The 21,859-nt window shown below is 47.8% G+C and overlaps 1 protein-coding gene across 3 annotated transcripts in view; it reads right to left on the bottom strand.

Annotated features, from left to right (window-relative positions):
• ME3 (malic enzyme 3) overlaps positions 1-21,859 on the bottom strand; it is a 219,662-nt gene that overhangs the window by 192,822 nt on the left and 4,981 nt on the right. The gene's annotated exons all lie outside the window — the stretch shown is intronic.

Genomic DNA, 21,859 nt, shown 5'->3' with positions numbered 1-21,859 from the left:
CAATCCTGAAGCCGGTGTTTTCAGCCCCTGTGCTCTCCCGCCTCCTGAGAGGACACAGACCCCTCCCTTGTTGCACATCCATGTCTTGGTGGGACGTAGCTCATTAAGACGGGTACAAATTAGAGACTCCAGTCAGAATTTTCCAAAGCTAAGTCCAGCCCACCCACAAAACTGCCTTTCATTTGTAGAGAATGAAGAAATGGGAAAGAACTAGAGCCACACTCACGATGGGAAAACAGTGGGCACGGAGGGGTCTCTGTGTCCCCAAACCCAAATACACAGCTGAATCTCTTTGACGAACTTGAAAGAATATTCCCATGCCCATCCCAGACTTGCTGAATCATGCTGTATCCTCTACAAAGCTCCCGATGCATCAGGAACCAGTGGCATGACAAAGGCAATCTGAAACGGTCTTAAAGCGAGTAGGTAATAACACATAACAGACCCTGTTAGATGCCTGCTTGGTGCCAGACACTGGGCTCAGAATTGGCTGTCCTCATCTCTGTTCATTTAGCACAGAGGACTGCAGGGTTTCTGGGAAAGAACACAGTTCTTAGGCTTCCAGTCCTGACTGCTGCTAACTCTCCTGCTTCCCCTGGGACATCGGTCTTCACAACTGCAAAATGGGGAGGGGCCCTGGGCCCCATTCCCAAGGCTCTTCCCAGCCCCGGATGCGCTGATTCTCTGTGACAACGTGCTGAGGAGACCGAGGGCAGAACTGCTATTCCAGGGCCATGGGTAGGCACAGGAGGTGTGAGCGGTGTGGCCCAGGCAGGCAGTTTCCTTCAGGGAAACGTGCGCAGTTACACGAACCCCTCCATAGAAGCCCTGGGCCGTGGGGCAGGGCTGTATTGCCAGGAAACACACACAGAGACGTGGGCTTGCAGAGCCCCCTCCGCTCACTCCTCTCATTCATGAGTCAGTCACCACAGCCAAAAGGTTGCTCTTAGTCACTCTCCTCCCCAGCACCACACGAGCCCCAGCGCCCAGGGACGCAGAGTCAGGATGTTGAGGGTTCCCACAGAAAAACGTTGTGGGTCTTCAACACGCATTCCTGCAGTGACCACTGAGTCACCATCGAGCACTGTGTGGCCTGGCTGGGGGTTTGGTTTCTTAATCCTTAGCCACAGAAACTCCTCTTTGCAGAGTATCAAGTAGCTTTACGGTTTCCAGTCAGCTGGCTGACACACAGGAGAGATGTGACCGAGGACAGACTGACATTGAGTCACTATGTACCAGATACGGTGCTAAAAGCTTTGTGGTATTAGCTCATTTCACTTTCATTAATGATGACAGGAGGGGTCCTGTTGCTAATAACCCTGTTTTATAGATCAGGAACCTGAGCACCACATGCCTAGACAATTTGCCCAGAGTTACAGGGTTAAGGGAGACAAAGCCAGAATTTGACCCCATGATATGCTGGTTCTACAGCCCTTCCTCCCAAATGCTATGTTCCACTGTTTATATTAAACAACTAGAAAATAAGGGCATGGAGGAGAAATATAACAAGAGAAATAAAAAGGAACCAGAAGGGACATTGGGACTCCATTGCTATAGAAGTGGAAGCAAGGGAGAGAAGTAATATGTGTTATAGGTATCTGGGATACAAATCCAGGTTGATCCGAAATTCAAATGCTTGTTCTTCCTCAGGCCAGACGGCAACAGAGATCAGAGCTAGGGAGGAAGAGAGCATCTTGAAAGTTTTCATAAGAAGTATCTGCCCTTGGGGGCACCTGGGTGGCTCAGGTGGTTAAGCATCTGACTATCGCTTTTGGCTCAGGTTGTGATCTTGGGGTCATGAGATCAAGCCCCACATCAGGCTCCGTGCTCAGTGGGGAGTCGGCTTGAGGCTCTCTCCCCCGCCTCTCCCTTGCTCTCTCTCAAACAAATTAATTAATTAAAAAAAAAGTATCTGCCATGGGCATTGGGGTTACTTAGACACAAATGAAGATGGCGTGGTGGTGGTCTGGGGAGGTCCTTTCAGGTGGTGGGATGGCTTGAGCGAAGGCCAAGAGGCAGGGAGGTCCCGGTACTTTCAGGAAGGAGGAAGAGTGTGTTTTCCCAGGTCACAGTATGTGTGAAGGGAAGTAATGGGGGAAGCCAAGCTGCAGTGCTCTCCTCACAGGAGACTTGAAGCAACAGGCCAAGAAGCTTGGGTTTATTTGTCAGGCCATCGTAGCTGAGTGTTTCCGAATGGGACGGTACATGACAGAACAAAGCCCTCACAAGCTGTTTTGGGGCAGGACGTGCGGTCAGTTGAGGCGGGAGCAGAGCAGCAAGCTGTCAAGAGGGCGCTGTGAGAGAAAGGCAGCACGCAGTGGGACTTGGCCCAGGATAGTGGCACCAGGTAGCTAAGCTGAGAGATACTTTGGGAAGGAAGAATCAACAGGACTTTGGGACAGGAGACATGGGGTGAGGAGAAAGTATAGAAGAATTCAACAGCCTAGAGGTGCCTACCCTGCATATCCAGTGGAATAGGGAGGAAGGAGATGAATTTCATAGGAGACAGTGTAGAATCTTGGAGGAAGAGCAGACCCAGTGAGGTGGCGGTTGAGATGGGCTACACAGAGGATGGTGGCCCACAGGGGAGGGGACTGAGGCAAATGGACCAAGGGAAGCCAGAGAATGGGATGGACAACATCTACTCTATCAGGACTCATGCCTCTTTGTCCTTGCAAGACTACAGCTCATGTTTACAGAAGCGTGGTTGAAAGCTCGGACTCTGGTGCTAGCGTGCTCTGGCTTGAATCCCAGCTCCACCACTCACTAGCTGTGTGATCTGCAGCAAGTTGCTTCATTCTGTGCCTCAGTTTCAAATTCTATACAATGGGCATATAATAATAGCACCTACCACTGGAAGTCATCATGAGATACAAAAGTTAGTATCTAGAAAACGCTTAGTTCAGTACTTGCCCCAGGGAAAGTGCTACGATAGATGGGAAACTTTTCAGCAGGTGCCTTTGAACACGAGACTTGGCTTGCTCCCTCGGGGACAAATGTTATAGTTAATACAGGTGTTAATATAAACGGCACTTTTAGACCTCTCAAGCCATGTTTGCCTCTGCTATCTCACTGGGTTATCACGGCGATATTGTAAGGTTACATCCCAGCATCTCAATGTAGGACCCGGGACTCAGGGCAGTTCAGTGGCTGGCCCGCCAGTAGCGGCCGAGCTGACATGAGAGCAAGGCCACCAGCTCACAGTGCTGTGCTGACTCTGTCACCAAAGTGCCTTTGGAGTCCAAGATGGGAGCCATGACAAGGAACGAGGATTTCTTTTTTGCACTTACTCCGCATTGACCCTGATCCGTTCCATCAATTCAGTCCCCAGTTTCTACCCAAAACATACCCCGTCCTTCCACTCCAACACACAGCCATTTGGGGGCAAGAGAACGGGAAGGAAGAGGGAGAGGGAGGGAAAAAGTGGGAGACCTGAGAGAGGTGTTCAGGGAAGTCTCCCCCTGGTCAGTCCGAAGTGGAGGCCCGGATTTAAATCCCCCTTTCCCCTGCCAAGAAAATAAAATTAAAAAGATAAATAAATCCTTCTCCCCAAATGAACCAGGGAATGCAGGGGCCACAGCGCATGTCAGTGAGCCACATTCACCCCTGCCTGAGCTCACTGTTGGACCCCAGCAGCCTGAGCAGCCATGGGGCCCCACACCTGCCTCCCGACAGGGTTGGCCGGTCCTGTGGGCTAAGGGGCAGGCAGCCCGACCTCCGGGAGAGCAACAAAAACACCGGACTTCCCAGGGCTCTTAGCTCATAGTCAGATCCACGGCTTACCTGTCATTCAGGAAAGTTGTGGCTTTTGGTTTGAAATTAATGATCTGTGTCTCCAAAAGAAAATTATCCAAACAACAAAGGGGCTGGTAGCCTGTTAGTCCCACCCCCGAGGTGTTGTTTACTCTGCATGAAGGCTCAGGTAGGAGAGAAGGCCACATTTATGAGCTGGAAATGGTTGTGGGTTTTGTGTCTGTTTGTTAGTCTTTTGGGGTTTTATTGTGGGGGGGGGGGAGAGTCATAGATAGCAGCGGGTGTGTCCACTGTTGTCTTTCTGGGAAACTTTTCGGCAGGTGCCTTTGAACACGAGACTTGGCTTGCTCCCTCGGGGACAAACTGAAACTCTCTAATCGATGATAAGGAACGATGAAAGTTAATTTAGATGAAATTCTCCACTGCGATTCTTCAGGGGTGAGACTGTATCTTTGCTCTGTTCTGGATGACACCGGGCACTGTTAAAGAATTAGGAACTGCCCGTGAACTTGAGGCACGAGAGCTTCGCAGGTGACCTTAAGATGTCCCCCAAACTAGGAGGTCTTGGTAGCTGGTCCTGCAATCTTCTTCCTTCTCCTTTTTAACTCATGATGATGAATATTGCTGGTTGATGGCTATTCCGGACTGAATATTTGTACCCCCGCACTCGTTCATATGTTGAAACCTAATCCCCAGTGTGATTGGAGGTGGGCCTTTGGCAGGTGATTAGGTTAAGATGAAGCTACGAGGGCAGGGTTCTTCTGCTGGGACAAAGAGACACAGGAGCTTTCTCTCTGCACAGGTGCCTGCACTCGGGAAAGGCCTGGTGAGAACACAGAGAGAAGGCCACCAACTACAAGCTAGGAAGATGGTGCTCACCAGAGCCCGGCCATGCAAGCACCCTGACCTCCGACTTCTAGCCTCCAGGACTGCAAGAAGTAAATGTCTGTCATGTAAGCCACATAGTCGATGGTATTTTGTTAAGACAGCCCAAGCCAAGGCAAGGGCTTTACAAATATCCGAGAACCTATGTCACTCCCAGAACAACTCAGTGATGTTATCCTCATTTTGTAAAGAAATAGACTCACGGAGGTTGGGGGACCAGCACGAGCTGGCGAAAGGGCAGAGGCAGGATAGGAACTCTGAACTTTTGACTTGGTTATTTCCCTTCCTGTTCTCCTGGGGCTACCTTGTTTAACCTAGTCCCCAGATCTCGGGAATGCTCCAGGCTGAAGCTCCCACGGTGAAGGGCAGAGGGGGCAGAGACCATTTACTAGTCATCAGGGTAACAGAGAGGAAACCTCTATGGGCCCTTGCAGAAGCCTGTTGCTTCTGACAGGTGAGGAAACTGGAGTCTGTTCTGTGGACTGGTGTTGGGAGGCAGCATGAAGGAGGTCTGGCCTCAAACTTTCTAGGTTTAATTCCCTGGAAGGCCTTAATGATGCCTATTACCCTCTCTGTGCCTCGGTTTTTCCTACCTATAAATGGAACTAATTATGGTATTCCAGTATTTGCCTCTTAGAGTAAACAGTCTTAAAGAGGAGGATCAAGGTCATGGACTGGGCTGGAGAGCAGTGCCTGGCCATCGCAGCCAGCACTCGTTCCAGAGAAGCCTCGTCCAGGCCAGAGGCCATAGGGACAACACTCCCCACACCAGGAGACATGGGCCACCCATCCTCCCTTCCTCCCCTGACAGCCTAGGAGACGACAGATGGGGAAACTGAGATCTGGAGAAGAGGAAGCCATCAGGAAGAACAGGTGTAAGTTTGAGAATCAGAGTGGCATGTATTTTGGCTTTTATTTGCTATGTATGTGATCTTGGGCAAGTGACTTAACTTCCCTAATGTTCACTCTCTGTATCGACAGAAAGAAAGAAAGACAAAGAAAAGACAGATGGACTTAATAAACGGTGACCTCAAAGGGTGGTGTGGGGTTGAATGAGAAAGTCATGTCACAGCAGTGTCCCCTAAAAATGTTAGTGTTGGTTTCACCTTCAGTGCCTGGCTTGTAGTTACACAGCAGCTGGTAAGCAGCAGAGTGGGGCCTAAAATCTAGGCTTTCAGAGGCCGTGAGGCCACCAGAGTGGATTTTTGAAAGGAAATGAGAAGCTAACGATTTGTGTGGCAAGGATTTGCCATTTGCCCACCACGATTCTTGCATCTCCACAAGAACTAAAAGTATAAAATGGAATCCACAATGAGCAAATCTTTACAGAGGTCTATATCCGGAATCCCCAAAGGGTTTCAAGACCAACCACGGCTGGGTCTTACCCACAGCGAACATCTACACACACACACACACACACACACACACACACTTAGTGCGTGAACTCATGAGCTCACTCAGCCACCGAACTGAGTGATGCACCAAGGCAGGTTCTTGGGGCTGATGGAACTGTCGCTGCTGTGGGGGACCCTAGCACAGTGGGGAAGAGAATAACAAGATCATCGCAAGAACGTGGTAAGAGCCACAGCGGTGGCATAAAACGGAGATACAGCCGGGGAGAGCTTGCATTCATGTCTGGAGGTGTCAGGGAGGATTTCCAGAGGAAGGGGCCCCGGGGCTGTCAGAACTAAGAGGAACCAGGGACCAGCAGGCACAAAGGCTCAAAGGAGGGACAGCCTGGTGTGCACTTGAGAACATTCGCAAGTCTGGTGTGGGCAGGCAAAGAGCGCAAAGTGAGGAGAGAGATGAGGAGGCTGGATTGGGATTCCCTTGAGAAAAGCCTCGGCCATTGTGTTTGGGAGTTTGCACTTGTGGTTATGGGTGGGAAGAAGCCACAGAAGGTTTTAAGAAGGGGAGTGAGCATGTTTTAAAAATCTCATCTAGTGGAGGCTGACAAAGAAGCTGGACCCAGAGTGGGAGAAACTGGAGATGAGGCGATAAATAAGGAAACCATAGGCACATTGAATGAGAACAGATGAAATCCTGAACTACGTGCACACAGACTCGCACACTCACACACACACACACACACACACTCACACACACCTGGTTCTGCCTTTACTGAAACAACTTAACATGAATCCTACCCAGCTTCCAGCTCCCACAGAGCCCCCATGCCCGGCTCTGCCGCCCCAGGGGTTACCTGAGCCACCACCACCACTCCCCCAACCACCCCCCATGCTCCCACTTCCCCTCGGTGAAAAGCCCAAAGGGCTGTTCCCTGCCAGACTAACCTCAAGCCCAGAGTCTGAGGTGGAAACCTCCTCCTGAATGATGAAAGAACTGGGAGCCCCGGAGGCAGGACACCCACGGGACCCCCGGGGTTGTGCGGATGGAGAACACAACAGCTGCATTCATTTCTGCAATCAAGACCTTAATTTAAAGGAACACAGCAATTACAGCCACCAGGGGAAAGGGAAATCGGCATTTGCTACTGATTTTTATAAACAAATGCAAGAAAGAAAGAGAGAGAGAGAGAGAGAGAGAGAGAAAGGAAGGAAGGAATCGCAACCCACAGCACACATGGAAGGAAGCTGGCATTATTTACTGTGTCTTCCTTAACCGAGAAGCTCTTATTGGAAAGAAGGTGGAAGCTCCGTGGAGAGCAGCGTGTGGCTGGAGGATACATGATCTTGCAGGTTTCTGGAACTCTTATATATAATGGGATGTCAACAGCAGTAAAAGGGTCAGGGAGCTAAGGAGCATATGCTGGGTTCCTACGGTGCATCAGGTGCTGAGTTAAGCAAGCACTTTAGAGAGATGTTACCTCCTTTTTTATTTAATACTGAAAACGACTCTGGGAAGTTGGGATAGTTAGCCACGGTCTGCAGACACGAGAGGCGGGGAGAGAAAGATCTAGTAGCCTAACTAAGATCACACAGCAGGTAAGTGGCAAGGGCGGGATGCAAACCCACGTCCCTCTAGGAACTCCAAAACCGGAGTTCCTCCAAGGACCCTTCCCTGCTCCCCTCCTCGCTGAAATGTGAATGGCTCTACCTTCTCCCCTGGCTGGAAAGCCCCTGAGGAAATCACCCTCATGGAGCCCATTTTGAATGTCAGCCCAGAAGGAGCCTTGGAAGCAATCATCTCCTGAGCTCCAGAAACAGAAGCTGGGAGATGGGTGTGGATCCTGTCCCCGGGCCCCATGAAGGATCCACAGCCAAGAAGGATGGCTGCTCAGCTCTTCTCTCCCTAGCCAGCGTTCACCTCGCTCTATGAGCCTGAGGTTTCCTGGCTCAGGAGTCAGGGCTTTCCCACAAAGGCTTGTTATTCTTGTTTTTGTTCTTTTTTAATAATGAGATTTCTATTCTCATCTGAGTCTAAAAAGAAGCTGGGAAGGAAATAATGCCTTTTCCTTTAACAGATCTATTCAATGGGAAAGCATGACCTGTGTCTCCCCAATGTACATAATCTCCCTTCACACGATCCTACAAGAGAATGAGTAAGATGTGATTGAATCACAGCAAAATGGCTTTATTTACCACCAGTGCTCAGAATCTTGAAACACAAACCTCCCACCCAAATATTTGTCCCAAGGAGAAACATCTCCCCCACATGTTGTTGTAATTGATTACTGCTGGCACAGAAGCATACATCTGAGCTAGGATATAAATGACGACTTCCCTAAAAAGGACTCAGAGGATGCCCTTGTGTGGTGTTCAAATCCCAGAATCCTAGACCTGAGCTTTCTATTGTGTCTGGATCCAAAGCTGATCTTTTCTCAAAGGAAAAAAAAAAAAAGAATTCATAAACTCAGCCATGCTGATCTCAGTGAAGTCGTAGACAGAATTCCCCTCTGTTTTCTACAGACTAAAATGCTCACAGGCATGAAAATGAAGCAGGAACACTTAAGGTGAAAGAAATGAGAATATTCTTTCAAATTAAGCTAGAAACACAGCTTTGCACTAAGAGTCATGTGATTCAAAGTTTCCAAGATGGCAGAGAGTGGTGATAGAGTCCTCTGGTTCTGTGTGGTTGGGTGGGTGACTGGTTCGTTGGAGGTATAGGGGAACGGAGCGAGTGGAGCTGATGGAAATCAGAACTCACCTTTGGGCCTGTGGTCTGAACATCTGCCAGTGGGCAGAGAGAGAGTGGATGTGAGGCCAGAACTGACCTCTGGCCTCAAGGTCAAACCACAGCCACCTGTAGGTTTCTGCCCTAACTTCTAACATTCCTTCACTAGTAAGATGGGGGTACAGGTGAATGATAACAATTTGAGAAGTCCTTGATATAGAGAGAAGAGACAACAAAACAAGACTGTGGGACAGCTTTCTGGTGCTTAGACAAGACTCTTCCAAGGACATCTCTGGTATACTGACTCCCACAATAGGAGAATTCAGCTTGGTGGAGATCCACAGAACATATTAGCCTCTGACCCTGATGGCTACCACAGTATGGAAACAAAAAAGAGTAGACTATGGGGTTTCCCAAAGCTAGAGGGCCTCTGGGTCTTATATCCTTGAACTTCGGTGGGGGCAGTGGGTGTCTGATGTCCTTCAAACTGCGGCTGTGCAGGGCAACTGCCACAGTATGCAGAGGTGAGTGGCTGTGACCCCAAGGCTGGGAAACAGCTTGAGCCCAAGACCACTGTGTGCTCGAATGATGCCATCTGGGACCTCAGGCCTCCTGCACTCACTGGGCCATCTGCAGCTGCTCAGCCCAGTCTGGCTTTCTTAAGAAGCCGCCTTACCTCTTCAGAGGTTCCCAGACCCACCAAAATGCTAATGCTCCATAGGCGGCCAGCAGTCATTCATTCTGACCTTGAACTATCCTACCTTACCTATCATGGACCTTGATCCTCACTCCTCTCTCTTCACCTCTCTTCCTGTCTGTCATGTTCTTCCTATTATTATGGTCTCTAACAAGACACACAACTCAATTCTTCTTGGCCTTCACCACTGGCCCACCTCCCCACTCCCCAAGTTCTTTTCTCTCCTTCCTGGCTTGGTGTCTCTCCTATTGCTACTTTGGGATACATCTTTCCCTTATACCTTAGCCCCAGGATCTTGCCTCCAGACTTAAGCCCTTAGTTCTGATGGGAAGAAATGGGGAAGAGAGGGTTTCTGAGGCTAGTATCACCATTCTCAACAACTGGGGAGTCAACCAAGCACACATGATCTGATTTCTGTTTCACGGGGATCCCTGAAAGGCACACGTTAGAACATTTCAAAAGCATGAATGTGTAATATGTATCTAAATTAAGTATAATTTTTAGTGACACCTATGCAACTCTAGGGGGCTAAATACCACATCCTGACACCAAGAAGACAAGAAGGAAGTAGGAGAAAAGTCTTACTCACTTGGTATGGAAAACAAAAAAGTGGCAGTAAAATTAATAAAACAGTTTAAGGCAGAAGTAGAATTATACCACAAACACCAGAGCAAGTACATCAGAAGACGTTTTTCTACCAAAGATATTACTGTAGCATTTCCTCTCTGAGTGGGTTGTTGGGAACTCCACTTCAGTGGCAAAACCAATGAAATAAATGCTTTCCCTGTGGAACGCAGGGAACGAAGAGTCCCTCAGATCTACAAACCATCAGCTAAGTGGATGCAAATGTGTTTACAGCCTTCCTTCTTTGAAGCTACAATATTATGAAATGCTTACAGGGTTAGGCCCCATTATAAAAATTCACTCCTTTGAAGAAGAAGAGAATTAAAGACGACCACTGCAGTGATAGGACACAGTGAGTTTCCCAAGATCAAAGTCTTGGGAAACCCATGGTTGGATCCAATGGGTTTGACCAAAGATCTTTTACAATTCTGCAAGAACTCTAAGTCTATTAGCCTCCCAAGAATTCTCATTTTGGAAAGCTTGTTTTCATCATTGGACTTTTTCTATGATGTTCATAGTTTCGTGATTATAGTCATAACATGTGACAGAGGGCTTTGCCCAGATGACACCGAAGAATGTAGGAAAAACAAGAGTTGGTTCACTGAGGTATCTGTGCTGCTGATTCTTTGAAAACTTCACCTCTTTAAAAATCTTTAAAATAGCTTTTTACCTAGACGAGTGACAGATACTGGGTGGAATTAGCCCCCCCCCCAAAAGAAAAAAAATCCTATAAACTTGTGACTTTCTATTTTCCTTCTCCAGCAATCATGGTCCATAAAGACAAACCAGCACTCAGCAAAGAAAAAGATGAGCTAAAGTTCAATCCAATGGTGAAAGCAGCAACACTGCCCATGGAGGGCCAAATCTGTGGAAGGCTCATCTGGCATGAATCTCAAATCCTTGTTTCTATTCCACCTAAATCTTCTCAAAAACAAAAACAGAGGAAGGAAAGTCTCATCGAGAAAATACACTTTTCTTTCTTTTTTTTTTTTTTAAAGATTTTATTTTTATTTATCAGAGAGAGGGGGGGGGAGAGAGCGAGCACAGGCAGACAGAATGGCAGGCAGAGGCAGAGGGAGAAGCAGGCTCCCTGCTGAGCAAGGAGTCCGATGTGGGACTCGATCCCAGGACGCTGGGATCATGACCTGAGCCGAAGGCAGCTGCTTAACCAACTGAGCCACCCAGGCGTCCCGAAAATACACTTTTCAAACAATGAATATTCTTTCCATTTTCGAGGTGAGGAGTTACTGTTTTTCCAGGGGACTGAAGGAAAACATGGAAGAAAAAGCAAGGCCCTTGGACTCCTGTCGGTGTTAAAATAGTCTCGTCCAATCTTTGTGGTGGGGGAAGGGCAGAGATGGCAATTACCATATGGGAGGCAGGGCAATGTCTCCATAAGGACAAAAATGCTGGCTAAGGTGACCATGGTTAGCTAGATAAAGGCCAGTCACACCAGTATTCAGAGTAAAACACTTAAAATAAAGCAAGCCCAAGTTAGCAATTCCTCATTAGTAATTTTCCCCAGTGCCAAAGGACTCCTTGTGGAATTTCATGTTTTGAGAAATCCTGCACTTACAATAATTCTTCAACGTTTAAGACATACAACGTGTAAGCCAAGCGGAATTTCTGATCCTGGTATAAGATAACCAGTATTAATAGTTTTACTCCGTTTAATTCTAGGCAAAGACAAAGGAATATAATATCCTGATTAAGCTGTGTAAATTCCTGATGGATAAATATTAGGTTTCCATTTGTTTTTCTGGGATACTGACAATAAATCTTGGACTTTTACTGCTATGATGGAACTCCAGGAATTCTGGAACGGATGCAGACTTCTGGTTCCTTGGCACCTCTCACGTCTGTGCCCACCTCACCAGCACCATATCAGGCCCTCCTCATCTGCCATTCAGTAATGAACTCCTTCTTTTTTTTTTTTTTTTTTTAAAGATTTTATTTATTTATCAAAGAGGGGGGGCGGGGGGAGAGCACAGGCAGACAGAATAGCAGGCAGAGGCAGAGGGAGAAGCAGGCTTCTTAACGAGACTCTGCTCGTGTGCCCTCCGCTGGCCAGAGTGATCTGCCTACTGCTCCAATCCCCTAGTGTCACATTCAAGAGGTCCACCCCCCCACCCCCCACCCCCGCCCTTCAGGATAAAGGTCAAACTCTTCTGGCAACCAAGGAGCAGTCCCAGAGCCCCATCCAAGTCTGACCCCTGCCCTGCTCTCCAGCCTCCACACCCTACACACTCTGTCCTTCAGAATTACCATACTGACTCACATGCCATGACATTTTGCCATATTTGCTCGGGACGCCTTTCCCCTACTCTGTCCACCCAGGGAACCCCTTTATATCGTATAGATATTTGCCCTGACACAGCAAGAAAATTAAGTAGTTAGGAGACAAATCAGAGCAGATTTCCCTTTTCACTTCATGGAACACATTGTTATAAGAAGGATCAAAGGTCATCCACTTTAAGAAAACTCACCCTTCTTTCTCTCCACGGGACATTATTAACAGCATATTTTTAATGTACTATAAAACCTATCACACGGCATTACATTTATGAGGTTTTAAGTCTGAACTGTAAGTTCCCTGAGGGCAAGGATCACAACTGATGCATCTCATTCTTTTTCAAACCCAACACAGTACCTGGAACACAAAAGGTGCGCCACAGATATTTGTTTAATAAACCAGTGAAGTCTCAGAGGATCTGAAGCGATCCCTTCATTGTTTCCCTTCATGGTCTGAGAGACTCACTTGGGCTCTCTGGGCCCTGGTCTCCCCCGCTTAGAAAACAAATGCCTGACTCAAGGTTTTTGTGGGGATCCAATGAGACGACCCATCAAGAAGCACTTCCTAAGCTCCAAAGGTAAAACACCAACCTCCTACTTCCTTATAATTATGAGGTGTTATGAGGTGTGCTGAGGAAGGATAGGAGGTACGGCAGTACACGGAGGGGGGTGGGGGGGAGGGCAGCTGCATGGAGGGTAGGCGGTGTGAAAAATGCAGGATGGAGTCCTGGCGAAGCTGAAGGAAGAGGACACAGGGTCCTGTCCCTTCTGTTCCACCTTCAAACTCCATTTCCAACCCAGCCACTTCTCTCCTCTGCCCTGTCACCCCCCACGTGCCAGCGCCATCTTTTCTTGGTCCCATTAATTCTGCAGCCCCTTCTGGTCTCCTGCTTCTACTCTGGTTCTCCGACCTGTTCTCCACAGATCTTTCATGGACATAAATCCACTTTATCACCTCCTCGCTTAGAAACATTTAAGAGTGTCCTGCTGTACTGGGAATGAAGCTAGGCCCACAGACGCCATGGCCCTGCACGCTCTGGCCCCGAGGTCCTCTCCACCTGGATTTCAGGCGGCCCCCTCCCCTTGCTCATCACGCTCCCGCTGGCGTGCATGTTGTCTGTGCTCAGAATCTTCCAGGTCAAGCTGCTTGCTGCCTCCAGACTCTGCATGCACCGTTCCCTCTGCCCAAAACACTCTTATCCTGGTTTCCCCTCTTACATTAGGGACCTTTGCAAATATCGTCTCCTTGAGAGGTCTTCCCTCCGCCGAAGTCAGCCCTCTGTTCTTTCCTCAAATGGACCCTGCTCATTTCCCCTCAACCACCAACAACCACCTGTATACTTCTGTTCATTGACTTGCTATCTCTCTCATAGAGAGCTACAGGAAAAGTTGACTTTCTTCACCATTTTTTCTCCACTTGGCAAGAATATACGTAAAGCATCTATAAGAGTACCTGGCAGGGTAGGCATTCTGTACGTGTCTATTATTATTATTATTTCTAATATTATCACTCCAGCAATCATGAGTTCCAGAAGACACACCTGACTCGGTGTCCAGCTGACCAGTAGAAGGTCACGGAACACTGGAACACCGATCAGCTCAGTCAACAAAGGAGCAGCTGAGGATGCTCAAGGCTCTCAGCCCGGGTGGCTTCCTGGAGGCCAGACAGTCCCTCTGCTCGGCAGGCCCTCACTCCCAGCACCTCCTGGCAGGTGCCCCACGTCCACCCATGCCATCATCTCCCACAGACACAGCCAGGCGGCTCCCAAGGCTGAGATGCGAGGAGAAGCTGCTGCCAGCTCCTGGAGTGTGAGAACAGTGGAAATCTTTCAGCTCCGATGGGCGGATTTCAAAGCCCATTTCTAAAAATGGCCGTGAATAGGGTTTTGTTTTGTTTTGTTTCCCACACCATCTATATCTGTGCCTGTTTTATCAGGTGGTAATAGCATTGCTATTCACTGTCCTGTGACCTGAAGAGATCTTACTAGTCAAAACAAATAATCACGGGTGGAAAAGACCAAAAATAAAAGAGGTAAGACGGGAGAGCACGATGTGAGGGGTAAGCGTTCTGTCAAATGCTTTGTCGTCACGATCGCGCAACACCTGAAGTGAAGGCGGTAGGAGTTGGGAGCGGGTCTGCTCTTCAGAAACGGAACCCCAAGAGCTGACAGCAGGAGCTGCACCAGCACATGTTCAGATGAGCAACATATGACAATGTCAATATTTAAGCATCTCCTTTCCGTGAGGAGACTCATAGGCCCTCCACGGAAGTCGGTGAGGCGGATTCAGGCGCTATTTTCCGAGGGCAAGCGAAGTGCTCCCGTTCAAAGTCAGCAGGTCTAAGGGACACAGACACCACCCAAGAAGAGCCAGGGTCCGCCTCAACTCACTTCCTAGGCAGGCTGTCTGAGTCTCGGAAACCCTCCCTGTAAAATCGTGGTATGTGTTAGGATATTGTCTGTTCCAAGACGGAGGGCTGGACCAGGTGATTTGTGAATAGTCTTTGGAGGCACGCTCATCCTGATTCTAACAGAGGGAGGATCCTCATTTAAAATATTTTTAATGCCAGGATTTATTAATCACCACAGCCAAGTGTGTGGAGACGGTAGGACTCGCTTAGGCTCCCCGCCAGGTCTGGCCGCCAGCTCGGTGAGGTGCGCCATGCCCGATTTAGCTGGATTTGAAGCAACATTTTAACTTTTATGCTAAACTGCCAGAGCTGACGTGCTCTTGTCTTGCTGTCTTGATACCATAATCTCGGGAGACTGAGAGTGCTATAGTAATAGACAGAAAGACAGAGACATGTTACAAAGACAGACTGGCAGATAAACAGATGAGCTAAATTTGGATTTGTTTTTCAGAGTCAGTTTTTAAAACCTTGGTTAGGATGTGCCAAAATATTGGGACAAAGTCCCAGGATTCCTGCAGGGTATGATGGTGGCCACTCCCTTCGACCCTAGTTTCAACTTTCAGAAGTACCAGCTCTTCAAATTGCCCTTGAGTTTTCTGCTGCTACAGACATTTTTACTCAAGTTTCTTTCAGACAAATATCTAGAACATCCAACTTAAGCTCCATCAAGTACAGAGAAATTATTGTGCCTCCACCCAACATGCCTCTTCCTTGACTCATTCCTCTCTTAGCAAACCTCTGCCAAAATCGAAAGTATGCATGCCGACTTAAGATGAGTTTGGATCTCTTGCTCCTCCCTTCTCCTTGGGACTAGATGCTCTAAGAGGGCAGGTCCACACGCTCCAGGGTGATGCCTTGTATTCAAAATGGAGCAGAAACTTCAGAGACATGGGTTGACTGAGAACTAACCAAGCACTTACAATATGCTTGACCTGCATTATTTCATTTAAACATGAGAGCACCCTTGGGAGATAGGTATATTTTGTTATCCTCCCCATTCCCGGATGAGAAACTGAGACTCAGAGAAATGAAATGGCCTTTCCAAGGTCCTAGATCTAGTGAATGAGAGTTGGAGCTGGAACTCTGGGTCCCAGCCCCTCAATGGTAGCCTGTGTGCCCTGCTGCATAACACCTAGTCACAGGCCATGGCCCTGGGAGGCCACACGCAATCGATGTGAGCTATGTTCCTTCAAACTCCAAAACCCTTTAACCTGCTGTTAGTTACAAGCAGGCCTAAATCTAGTGTCTTCAAAGGACTAGAATAAAGAATCTCATCATAAGCCTTCTGTCCCTTAGATGACATACATCAGGCAGGCCATCAGAGCAGGAGACTCTCTTAAAGCAGTAGATTCCCGAAACTTCTATGATCAGAACAAAAGATTTCCCTTCACTTTCAAAGTCCTCAAACTCCCAAGGAGAATCGAAATATAATTTATATTGTCACCATCTTTTTAGAAGAGATGGCCAATGGGGTTGTATATTATCTGTCTTCGCCATAATGGTTTCTGACCTGTCCAGGGGGAAGGGGAAAGGGATTCATCCAACTAATTGTTATTGAAGGTACACTATGAAGAAGCCATTGTGGCTGGTCATGGCAATGCCTCAGACGTGGTCCTGGCTCTGAAGATGACATTGAAATGGAGACAGTCATGCACACTGTGTCTGTAGACTGAGACCAAATGTGGGAGAGAGCCGTGACCACATAAGCTAAATGCCGAAGGCCTGGGAGGAATGAATGAGTCACTTCCATGTGGCTCATCGAGGAAGCTGGAGTGGCAGAGGTGGCCCCAGAGAGCACAAGTACCTATGCACCTCCCATTACACAGACCTTCTGAACTGAACTTCCTAACTGGTTCCACCGTCACCCTGTTTACACTATAGGCTCCTTGAAGGCCAAAGAAGGGTTGTATTCACCACTGGTTTTCCACTGCCTAAAAAAGAACAGATATGGAGCAAATGTTGACTGAATAACTTTGATAAATAAAGGAGTCTTGGGAGAATTACACACATGTAAAGGGTGAAGAGAAGGCATCCAATGATCCTCGAAGTTCTCTCCAGCTCCCGGAGTCTGATCTAACAGAGCCGGTGGAAGGGCTAACAGTCCGTCAGAGGCCCATGACAGGGAATGGCCCAGAGACATCAGACTCCACGCGCCAGTCTCAAGAGATAGGGCACTTGGAGCCCGGAAGTGGTTGTGCATCACAGTGGGGGAGGACGTGGACTTACAACCAGATGGCCTGGGTTTGAGATGCAGCTCTGCCCCTATGATCTTGGGCGAGTTAGGTAACCTAGCCAACCTCCTTGGGCCTCAGTTTCCACATCTGGAATGTAAGAGCATACATCACAACACTATAGTATATGAAATGAATTAATGCACAGAAACTGTTTAGAACAATTCTGGGCACATTGCATGTCCTAAAAAAATGCTATTCCTATCATTATTCCTTAAATTCCCTCCACAAGACATTCCCCTAGGGAAGGAAATTTGGTACAGAAGGAATCTGGCTTGGAAAACTCACCACATCCTTCAGAAACCAGAGAAAGAGGGAGGAGAGACTGTCTACTGTGAGTGGAGACCCAGCTCCTCTTCAGATGTGAAGGCACTTGGCTTCCTTTCTCTTATTGGGAAAGTCATGGGACACCTCAGGAGCTCAGGAGGGATACGAACTCATGCAGACAGTAGCACCCTCCTTCTGTTTTCTGAAAGAGCAAAGCAAAAAGGACCCAAAGGAACTACCAGAGTCTGCCCCCTCCAGAGTTCCACACCTCAGGGGAGTATGTTTCAGGATCAAGTGTGCTCTGGGCATCATGTAGCTCTGCTTTCCAACAGTGGTGCAGAATCCAGACAAAATGCTTTAAAAAAAGTAATATTCTCAAGTTGCTAATCATTCAATTCAATTCTTTAGTCCCTCCAGCTTTCAATAAAACTTTTAAAAGCAAATGCAGCTTTGATTTTCTCTTTTCAACTTTCTCAAAGCTGACGATCTTTCCATCAAAAAATCCCTCTCCTCAAATGACTGGGTACATTCTACTCCTTACTGAGTCCTTTCGGTCAGTGCCGTGTTATAAGCAGGCTGCCAGGCAACCATCTGGGTACAGAATGAAGGCATGCTTTTAACCACTGACCTCAGCACCCCAACAGGAGGGTATCCCTCAGATTTTCATCGCACCATCATAGAGCATCTTTTGTGTTCTGCATCAGACGGGCAGTCGGACTCCACCCCAAAGGATTTCCCAATGTACTTTCTACACATCAAAGTGAAGGTCTGGAAGCGGACTATAGTCCATGTCTTTGCAAACAGAAGTGCCGCACATGACTGATCCCCTTGCGGGGGCCCTATGAATGAAAGACCCTTTTCTCCCCTCTCACTACAAAACTGGCATTTGGAAAGAAGAGGTAGATGATAAACCTTTGGTAGGAATGACAAAAATGCCAAGTAAAATAAAGCCATAGCCCTAGAGCTTACAAAGGTCCAAGAGGACCAAGAGAAGCTGGAAACAGGGAGACTGAGGATGAGCCCAAAAAAGCATCTACAGACACCCCACCCTGACAGCCTGGAGTCAGACTGGCCTAGAGGCCAGCTGGCCCAAGTCTGAGCCAGAACACGTGTATTTCTGTATGGCATGTGCCCTCCAGCGTTGCTATTTCCATGATCTAGATTTTGCTGTTTACAATCATTTTTAGAACAGGTGGCAGGGTCCCTGTGTTAACATTTTATTACATGAAAATAAACATACTGCCTCTAGACAAAACTAATGTTATGCGGGCAAAGCTTGAAATAAGACTATTTGGTGGGGTTTCCACAGAATACAAATGTCACCGGAGTGAGATGCATGAACTTCCAAAAGTTGGTCTGAACGTTATTTACTTAGCCCTGGTGATCTACAATCCAGATAGAGGTGATCCTGGACATATCAACACTGCAAAGGGGGGCCCTGGGGAAGAAGAGTTACCAGGGTGAAAGACAGGGGCTTTGGTGAAAAGAAAGGTGAAGGGAAGGGATGAGAGGAAGAAGCCTCAGCAGAAGTCTCTGAATGACTCACTCATCCAATAACTGTTTATTGAGCGCCACATATAGGCCAGGCACTGTTCTGAGTGCCTCCGATACATCAATGAACAAATAAGACAAGAATGCCTGCCCGAACGGAGCTTACATCGTCATGAGGAAATGCAAACAATAAACAAGGGTATTTTCAGTAAGGTAATTAAATAATACATTAGGAAGTATCAAAACCCTCCACATTAAGGAGGGCCAAGAAAAGTGCAGGGCATTCACAAGGATATCTGGTGGGGCAGAGTGGGTCTCCCTGAGAAAGGGAGAAGCCTTGAAGAAAGCGAGGGAGTTAACATGTGGCTGTTGAGGGGACATGTGTTCAAGGAAGGGGGAACAGCCAGTGCAAAGACTTGAGGCAGGAGCATGCTGAGGGTGTGTGAGGAACAGCAGGGAGGCCAGCTGGCAGCAAGTGAGGCTGGGCAGCAGCAAAGACGAGGGCAGGGGGGTCCAATGAGGCAAGCTGTTCTAAGGACTCTGACTGTGGGGTTTGAGCAGAAGAGTGACATGGTCAAACGGTTTTAAAAGGATCACGCTGGCTGCCGTGCACAAGAGGTGCTGGCTGCCGTGCACAAGAAAACAAGAGGAGCTCAGGGGGAAGCAAGGACAGCAGCGAGGTGGCCCCTGCAGTTACCCAGCCAAGAAACGTCGGTGGCTTAGGTCAGGGTGGGAGCCATGGTGAGCAGGGGCTGGATTCCAGACCTCGTCCAAAAATAGAGCAAAAGAACTATTTGGAGGACTGGATATGAGGTCTGAAGGAAGGAGAGTGGTTAAGGATGTGTGCCTGGTTTTAACCTCCCAAGATGTGGTTCTGAGAATCCGAAGGAAGACGATGGGAAGGTGGCAGATCAATGAGCAGGCTCCTGCAAAATCTAGACACGAGATGATGAAGGGATGGACAGGGCTGGAGGTAGCAGGGATGGAGAGAAATGGATGGATTTTAAAGTTTGGGGTAAAGTTGACACTAAAAACGTTAAAAGTTAAAAGAGTTTTAAAAAAAAGTTAAAAGAGTTAAAAGAGTTTAAAAAAAAAGTTACAAGTTAAAAGAGAAACATTTTGTGGCGGTTTCCCCAATATCCTTAATGGTGTAGAAATGTTAGCTGCCATACGGACCCCAGGCTACAGACTGCGTTTCCCAGGTTCTCTTGCAGCTAGCTGCAGCCTATGATCAAGTTCTGGCTAGCTGAGTGGGAGTGAAAACGACATCTGCAATGTTCAGATTGTGCCCTCAAGAGGCGTTTCCCCTTCCCTCTGGTTTCTGTGTGGAATAGTTGGCAGAGGCTAGGGCAGCCACCTTGGACCACAGAACGTAGCAACACACACAGCAACAACGTCAGGCCACACACTGACCTGCAGTTGTCTACCCAGGCTTGTTGATTAGAGAAACACACTTCTATCTCATTTAAGTCTCCGTACTGGGGTTTTCACAGCTGCCTAAACTTTGGCCAAACGAATACAAGTTCCATTAGCCACTCCAATCACAATGCCCTGACACCAAATGCTATCAGTCCCATGAAGCCAGAACAGTAGTCAACAAGGTAGGATTTAATTTCAACCTGCCTCTGCTTGTTTGTTCTTAAAATACTGGAACAATATTTGCGCTTCAACATCCTGAGTCACAGTACAAGAGGCGCCAGTGTAGAATGAACTGATACATCATGGAAACAGTGTTGACTTAAGAACCCACTGCTTCAAATCACATGGTTGAACTCAGTGTCAATTGATATAGTAGGACACTCTGATCCCAGTGGTAAAAGAGTATGAGGTTACATGGTAAAAAATGATGGATACAGGATGGATAAAACATTGGGACCATCGCTGCAATCACTCGCAAACTGAGAAGAGATTTTCTGTAATCTTAAACTTAAAAATGAATTATTAAACTTTTTAGCTATTGAAAAAAAAAAAAAGAACCCACTGTTTCTCTGTCAGTCAGGGAGGCCCAATTCAACATCCTGCCCAAAGCACGGGTCTCACGAAGGTACATTATGCTGTCTGCTTTGGGGACAGAAAGCAGCATCCCCAACAAACTGCTCAATCTCCATACCCCCAGCAACCATCTCCTGACAGATCGATGAGCCAAGTGTGGGACAGATTCCCCTCATGCCAAGGAGGCAAGTCAAGTTCTAAGCTGGCACCAAATGAGAATCTAATGACTCACCACTGTGTACAGAAGATGGAGCTAAAACCCGTGCCACCTCAGATGTGCAGCCAATGCCGCAGCACTGGCCACTGGACCTCTGCACGTTCAGTGACCTCCAGGCGCCAGGTCCACATAGGAAAGTGGTCACCTACAGGGCCCTGCAGCTCGGAGGTCCCATGGCCTGAAAGGCGCAGGCGTGTGATCATGGTGATCTAAACACTCTTCTTGCTCATTCTTTCCCTGCATATCAAGCCCAAGAAGAAAAACTGCCAAGAAGCAGTTGGTGGGTGGTAGAAGGCAAAAATCCATCACTGGCATGTGGGTCAAAGGAGGAGGTTGATATGCTCTGGGAAATAACAGACTTGTGCAGTGAAATGTCCTTAAGTGTGGGGAGATAAGAGCCAAGGAGGTATTTTTCCTTCAAACAGGCCATTGGTAGGCATTTTTCCAGACAATGAGGGCATCAGGCTAACTGTAAAGTAGTGGCAGTAGGATTAATAACATTGACAGCAAAGGGGTCATGCCTCAATTGAGGTCATTTCAAGAGCAAATATTCATTGAGCATCTCAAGTCAGATATAGAAAATATCATGTGTCAGAGAGAGTCCGTCTGCAGGGTACCCAGGGCCCAGGGTGGAAGAAACACCAACCAGACCTTATAACAGGTGCTCAGGCCAAAAGGAAACAAACACAGAGCAATAAGACAAGCGGGGTTGGTGGGGGGGGGGTGCTCAAATCTTGTTTCAGGAGCAGGGAATAGGACAGCCCTTCCTAAGAGAGGCTATAGGTAAGTTGAGCCCAGAAATGGTTTGAAGGCCCATTTGCTACCTGAACAGAATGGGGATGATACCTGCCTATGACGATGAAATGGAGTACATCGTTGCCTATTTAATGTAAGTAAAATATGGCTGACATCTTGTAATACAGAAT

The sequence above is a fragment of the Mustela nivalis genome (assembly GCF_964662115.1).
Source record: "Mustela nivalis genome assembly, chromosome: 9".
Taxonomy (NCBI): Eukaryota; Metazoa; Chordata; class Mammalia; order Carnivora; family Mustelidae; genus Mustela; species Mustela nivalis.
Note: the sequence above shows the minus strand (reverse complement) of the source record. Positions and strands in the feature narration are given on the sequence as shown.